The sequence below is a fragment of the Scylla paramamosain genome, chromosome 46 (genome assembly GCF_035594125.1).
Source record: "Scylla paramamosain isolate STU-SP2022 chromosome 46, ASM3559412v1, whole genome shotgun sequence".
In the NCBI taxonomy this organism is placed as follows: Eukaryota; Metazoa; Arthropoda; class Malacostraca; order Decapoda; family Portunidae; genus Scylla; species Scylla paramamosain.
In genome coordinates, this window is record NC_087196.1 from 5675858 (window position 1) to 5683357 (window position 7500).

The 7500-nt window shown below is 30.2% G+C and overlaps 1 protein-coding gene across 6 annotated transcripts in view; it reads right to left on the bottom strand.

The window, feature by feature from the left end:
* LOC135094799 (mucin-2-like) overlaps positions 1 to 7500 on the bottom strand; it is a 28700-nt gene that overhangs the window by 14900 nt on the left and 6300 nt on the right. For 2 of the 6 annotated variants that reach the window (XM_063995199.1, XM_063995194.1), the window contains exon 2: positions 127 to 7269. The gene's annotated coding sequence lies outside the window, so the exon portion shown is untranslated. The remainder of the gene's footprint in view (positions 1 to 126; positions 7270 to 7500) is intronic. The other 4 variants (XM_063995197.1, XM_063995198.1, XM_063995195.1 and 1 more) reach the window with 3 other exon arrangements.

Below are 7500 nucleotides of genomic sequence, written 5' to 3' on the forward strand. Positions count from 1 at the left end.
TAAAAATGCAAAATAAAAAAAATCACCATCAAAATCAATAAAAAAACTAAATAAAAATAAAATAACCGACGTGAGAAAAAAAATCAAAGAAAACGGAACCATTGAGACACTAACTAAAACAAATACCTTTATAATACTGTGTACCTGCTTCCCTCCTGCTTGGGCGAGGAGCAGCAGGAGGAGGCAGCAGCAGGAGGCCAGAGGGTAGAAGGCACCACACTCCATCCTTCCTTCCTTCCTTCACTTGTCCTGCTTCCTTCTTTCTTTCAGTTCTTTATTTCCACTGGTTTTGTTTGTGTTCTTCTTCTTTGCCTTTTCTTTCTTTCTCCTCTTTCACTCGTCTTCCTTTCTGCCTCTCTTTTTTTTACTCTCCTTTCTTCCTTCCTTGCTCTCTTTTCACTTTTATTTCTTCCTTCTTTCTTTTTTCTTCCTTTTTTTCTTCTCTCTTGTTTCCTTTCACTTTTCCTTTAATTCTTCTTTCTATATCTCCTTTCCCCTTCCTTCACTGTCTTTCTTTGTCTACTCTTCTTTCTTTCTTTCCTTCGTTTCTTTTTGCTGCTCTTTCTTCCTTCACTCCTTCCTTCCTTCTGTCACTGCTTTCCTTCCTCCCTTCCTTCGTCTATCAATATATCTCCTTTTCTCCTTCACTTCCCTTCCTTCTCTTTCTTCTTTCACTCCTTCCTTCTTCCTTTACTGCCCAGACCGAAATTAAAATGTCTCCCCTTCACTAGATCCCAAGAAAATGGTCTTTGGTCTGAGTAAAAGGCCTCTCTCTCTCTCTCTCTCTCTCTCTCTCTCTCTCTCTCTCTCTCTCTCTCTCTCTCTCTCTGGTCTTAAAATTCTTCCTTCTGTTAGTTTTCAATTTTTTTTTTTTTTTTTAAGTGTTTTGCCTCTTTTCCTTCTTTTATTTAATTCCTCGTGTTTTGCTGGCGAGGGAATTAAAGTTGTTTCAATTTTTATTTTTATTTATTTATTTATTTTTCTTAGTTAATGGCATGAATTTGTTTATTTATTTTTTTCTTATTTTTCTTCTTGTAATTTGATTCGATTTCGAGTTTAATGTCACAATACTTTCTCTCTCTCTCTCTCTCTCTCTCTCTCTCTCTCTCTCTCTCTCTCTCTCTCTCTCTCTCTCTCTCTCTCTCTCTCCCTCTTATTTTATTGAGGGTAATTTTCTCTTTCCCTTTTTTTATTTGAATTTCTTGGCTAAAGGAATTTCAGTTGTGTTTATTTGAATTCCTCGTCTGTTTATTTTCGCTGCTTTGTGTTTTAGATTCGTTTTTTTTTTTTATTTAATTCCTTTATGAACGTGGTTTTGTATTTAAGTAATTTTAAGTTTCTTGGTTGAAGGAATCTCAGTTGTTCTCGTTTGAATTCCTTTTGTATTCCTGTATCTTGCTTTATCTATTATTTTTTCCTTATTTTTTTTTTGTTTTTTTCCTCCAAATGTGAACGTGGTTTCTTTTGTTTTCTTTTTTTCTTCTTTTTTTTTTACCGTCTTGATCTGGTTAAAGGAAATTCTTCTCCTTCCTCCCTCTTCCTCTTCTCTTCTTACTTTCCTAACGAATCACAAAATCTTCTCTTCTCTCCTTCCTTTCCTACCGAGTCACAAAATCCTCTTTATCTTCTTCTTCCTCTTGCTTCCCTCTCTCGTCACCACAGAAAGGCCACAGACAGCACGCTCCCTCTCCTCGTCTCTCTCAAATGGCTGTGACGTGACATTCCTCCTCTTCCTCCTCTTGGCGCCTCTTGAAGCACAGCACACACCTGCATCTCTTGCTGACACACCTGGCACACCTCGCACACCTGACGACACACCTGCCACTTGAGCACATGTCTTATTACTAATGTTGTTTTTTTCGTTGAGCGAGTGTTAAATGTCTGATATGAAAGATTGTAGTGTTCTTTTTTTTATTTTTTTTTTTAGCTTTTTTTTTTGAACAAGTCACTTAATTTCTTGCTCTATGTATAAATGTTTGTTTTTTCCTTCTTACAAAATGTGTTTATATACATACAAACATACATACATGCATACATACATACGCGTTTACATGCATATATATAAATTGTTGTGGTTTTTCTTAATGGTTCACTGTTTTGATATCACTACTTGTTTATTTTCGTTAATATGTATTTAACTTTTTTTCTTCATCATGTTGCAAGTTAATATTCCCACATGTCAAATTTACGATAAAAATGTCACCTTTTTTTTCACTTCACTTTTTTATGAATTGTTATTTTTTTTTTTTTATTGTATATCATAAGCACAGTCCTATCTTTGATTTCTTTTTTTATTATTATTATTTCTAATCGAATTTAAGCAGGTAAGTTTTTTTTTTTCTCTCAAATTCTTCGGGGTTTCTCTATTTTCTATTATTTTATTTTATTTTTTTTTTCGTGGCTAATTTATTCAACTGCTTAATGTGTAAATAGATTTAAATAAGTTTCCAAATTTTTGTTTGTCCTTTTCATCAACGATTTTTCTTAAAAATCTTCATTTTTTTTCAATGAATATTTTTTTTATACCATTAACTAGTTTTAATTGAATAAGGAGTTTTTTTCACCTCAAAAAAATAAAAAAAATAAAAAGATAACATACGGTAAACTTTTCTTCCTTTCTTTTCCTTTCTTCTACATCAATTGAACCTTTTTTTTCCGATTCTTTGTATTTTTCCTCATGAACCACTTTCGTTTTTGTTATTCACTAATTTCACAGTTGTATGAATGTTTGCTTGCCTTTCAAAATAACACGAGGCAACAATTATTTTTATTCATTTATTCATTTTTTTTTTTCTTCACTTCATTAATTCATTTTCCCTTCATTCACCTATTTCCCATTTTATCCATTAATCTTCCAGCCTATTCATTCATTTCTCACTTTCCTCATTTATTTAATTAACTTCAGCACACAAACACACCTTATTTTCACACTTTTCAACAGCACACAACAGCACACTAATCTTGCACTATTTTTATACATCACTTTCCATTCATCGAGTCAAAGTTAAAGTGTTATTCATATTATACACATTTTATTCAGTAATTCGTCTTATACACTGTTGTTGTTGTTGTTGTTGTTGTTGTTGTTGTTGTTGTTGATATTGTTGTATTACTTGAATGTATTTTTTTTTAAGAAGGCCCCTTTGTATTAGGAGGAGGAGGAGGAGGAGGAGGAGGAGGAGGAGGAGGAGGAGGAGGACAAAGTGAAGAAAAAAAAAAAGATTTAAAACTCCAAACAAAAACAAAACAAAGGAAAAACAAAACAATTTAAAAACGGCTGTATAATTCACTTTGTTTCATCTCATTTTGGTGAATTGTTACTGATTTTTTTTCTTTATCACAAATCTATAGAATTTTCAGAAGCCTTCCACATGTTTTTGTAATAATTTCTAAAGTATTATTTTTCACGTATTGGCATATTATTATTGCATTCTTCAGTAAATGTATTATTCAATTTCACTGTTTTCTCATCTTAGTTTATGATATTATTATTTATTTTTTTTTATCTTATTATTTAAGTTCAAGTTCAAAATCTTTTCCAGTTCTAAATTCATATTATTTCACTTTTTGTTTCCTTTATAATTTTGTGTTTGACTGGAAAGCTTTTTTTTTTCTTTTATGTAAATAAATTAAACAAACTATTGGTTAACAGCTACATTTCCTTTTCATTTCACTCAACTTTCTCATAATGTTGAGTTTGAACAGGCAGTGTTAAAAAGTTTAAAAACGTTAATCAATTAACAAACTCCTCTCTCATTTTTTTTTTTTTTTCAATGAATAATCACCATCGTTCATTTACAATATAAAAACAGTCATCATTAGAGCTTGTTTTCATTAAGTATTTCCAGTTTTTACAGATAGTTAATATTCATATTTTTAACATTTTTTTCATGAAGTATTTAAAATTTTTATTAACAGTTAACAGTTGTTAATTTTACACAATTTCTTTTATGCAATATTTCGATTTTGTTTTTAAATCTTAGTTTTTTTTTCCGATATTATTTTTTTAACGAATATTTTTTTTTTTTTTTTACTTTTACATTAATTATTTTTTGACAATTCCTCAATAAGTATTTCGATTTTCTTTATTAACAGTTAATGTTTATATTATTTTATTATTTTTTTCAAAATATTAAAACTAATCAATGTCTTCCTTTATCACAGCAATGTCTGAATTTACAGAACTCCTATTTACGTTATAGAGTTCAGAAATTCCCACGGACTTAATGTATTTTCATTTATTTCAAAACAATCTGGACGTTTTTCTCTAAGAAAATTTTCATAAAGTTTGAATATTTTCACATCACAATCAGATCATTTTTCATTCTCAATAACTTTTCATATAGTTAAGAATATTGTTTATAAATTTTTAGAAATGTTCATTCAAGCATGACATCTTTTCATAAGTTTAAACGTTTTCATACAATAAAGACGTTACTTTCATAAAGTTTAGATATTTTCATAAAGCTTAGACATTTTTACATAATGAAGACATTTTTCCTATAATGAAGATATTTATTCACACATTTCAGATATTTTCATAAATTTTAGACATTTTTCATATCATTATGACATTTTTTTTTATAAAGTTAACACATTTTTTACATGGTTAAGGCATTTTTCACAAACTTCAAAACATTTAAAAAAAGTGTGGCGTTGGATTAATTGTTTCCAACACACTAAGTTTAGAGAGAACACAATATTGGAAGCTCAGTATAACACCTTAGCAGCAGCAGCAGCAGCAGCAGGAGCAGCAGTAGCAGTAGTAGTAGTAGTAGTAGTAGTAGTAGTAGTAGTAGTAATAGTAGTAGCAGAACACAGAAAGGTAAGAAATTAAGTAAAAATCAGCTACTGACCTTATTTAACATTTTCAAAGACACTTTTTAATATTTTCTCAACAATAATCATTTTCTTTACATTTTACGTAACCTAATATTACTTCAAAATGCTTTCATAATAACTTTACATCTTCCTTTGGCCATTTTACTTAATTATTTGTTTCACTTTATACATTCGTGTGCGTTTCAAATCTAAATGGTTTATTTTTTATCATAACAACAGACTCATTAGTGTTCTATTATTTCGTAACCATTTTAAAAGAGGTTTTAACTTCATATACAAATAATCTAAGGTAAGCAATTCCAATATAGAGGTTTACGGAGGTTTTATTGAAGATTTTTGTTATTAAAGTGTTACTGAATAGCTACAGAATTTCTTATTGTAATTTCATTGAATATCTATCGAAGTTCTATTGTAGTTTTATTGAATGACTATTGAAATTCTTACTAGAAATTTATTACAGTATTTTTTGAGGTTATTAAAATTTTATCAAGCGTGAACGCCTAATATTTGAATGCAGTGTTGCCAGATGCGCGGCCATGCAGTGTTGCCATTCAAATCTCTACACTCAGCACTTAGTTACTGAAGAAAGTATTGGTTTGTTGTGTTAAACGATTACATTCCTTATAAACGAGTTGGATATTTGACTCTCTCTCTCTCTCTCTCTCTCTCTCTCTCTCTCTCTCTCTCTCTCTCTCTCTCTCTCTCTCTCTCTCTCTCTCTCGCTGGTGGCAGTGCACGTGAACCACAGCAAACCCCCACCACATCCACGCTTACTAAACAACTACTGGACTTGTTGTCTGCTAGATAAGTGTATTTGGTTTTATCGACATGAGCTACACGTTGAACAAAACAATTAATTGCGGTGTTACCATTTGTCTATTTATTTATTTGTTCTTATTTAGATTTAAACTATACACTAGACAATTAATTATGGCGTTATTATTTATTTATTTATTTATCTATTCTCTTACCGAAGTGAACTAGACTCAAAAAATAATTATGGCCTATATTTTTTCAAGAATTCCTACGACAATGAAATTATAACTTATTAGTATTACAGAAATGGAATGTCATGTAATGATGACAGTATTTAATGATCAATTTTCAACTTCACACATTAAAAAGCGATATATTATAAAGTGATAATATCTAAAGGTCAGTTCAATTTTCCATACATAAAAAATCGAAATATTCTGAAGTGGTGGTGATACTTGACGTTCATTCAGTTCAATTTCTCATATAAAACAAACGAAAAATTCTGAAATATTTATAATATCTAATGATCTATTCAATTTTACGTAAAGAGAAGCGAAATATTCTGAACTTGTTACAATTTTGACAAGATTAGTTTGTATTTTAATAAACGTTCACCACAGAAGTTAAAAGAGAAAAGATCAAGATATTTCAAATTTGCAAGCTTTTTTTTTTCAAGTAAAAAACAACTGGTAAAAAAAATAATAAGACTTATATTATAAATATGTGAATTTCACAACACTTTCAATATAAAAAATATAAAAGCACATAACAAATTAAACTACAATAATTGACTACAAGAATACACAAAGCAATAAAAAAGGCAGTGTTTTGAAGAAGGGGGAAGGAGAGGGGGTCAAAATGTGAGGTCAGGTCATACACAGGCGAGCGGGGGGCACAGGAAGTGGGGGTCAGGAGAGGTCAGGCTGCTCCTCTCTCTCCCGCCTTCCATTTTCTTTAGTTTCTCGTTTTCTTTGGAATTACTTTCGTTCTCTTTGTTTTTTGTCCTTATTTTCTATAATGTCAAACTCTTATTTTCTGTTGATTATTTTCATTTGTTCCTATTTCTTTCATTTACACTTTTTATATTCACTCAAAAAATAATTATGCTTGGAAATTTTCTTAATATCACTGTTTTATTTATTTCATTTTTATTTTTATCAATTTATCTTATCTGTTATTTTTATCTGAAGTTTATTCTCTTTTCCTTCTATCAATTTATTTCACTTTTTATCTTGCATATTCTATTTTCTTATATCAATTTATCTTTTATTATTATTATTATTATTTAAGCTTAATCTCTTTTTTTTTATCAATTTATTTCTATCTTACTTTCACTTTTTAACACGAAAAATCTCATTTCCATAAAACACAATGCCCTTGCAGTTTTGAATAGCTTTTGCAATTTTATCTTATTATTAACATTTTGCTGTTCATCAATTTCCAGCCATAACTCAAGTACAAGTGTAAGCTGTGCAATTGTCAACCACTCGTCTTATCTTGTGCAAATCTTCCTGCAATGATAAAAGAAAAGTAAAAAAAATATTCCATGTATGAATGCACTGTTTATTTTCGTGAGATGTTCACTATTTCACTTCACAAGTTTGGTATCAATGTTGTCTGACAGAATATTCCACGCGTGACTCAATTTTCAACTTTTTCTTTTCCTTTTTCCTGTAATGAAGGGAGCACCAGGGTTAACACACTGCGAGGACCAACAACTGGACTACTACGACCATATTCTGAAACAAGTCCTGCGCCACATCTCCACTACTTCCAAAAGGCTCTAGTTAAAGTTATATCGGTTTTTAAGAATCCTTTTATGGTTCTAGAGGCAGATTATCAAGGTTTCTACATTATTAAATGGAGAAACCCTTTTGAAAACCCGTCTAATCATAATGAGAA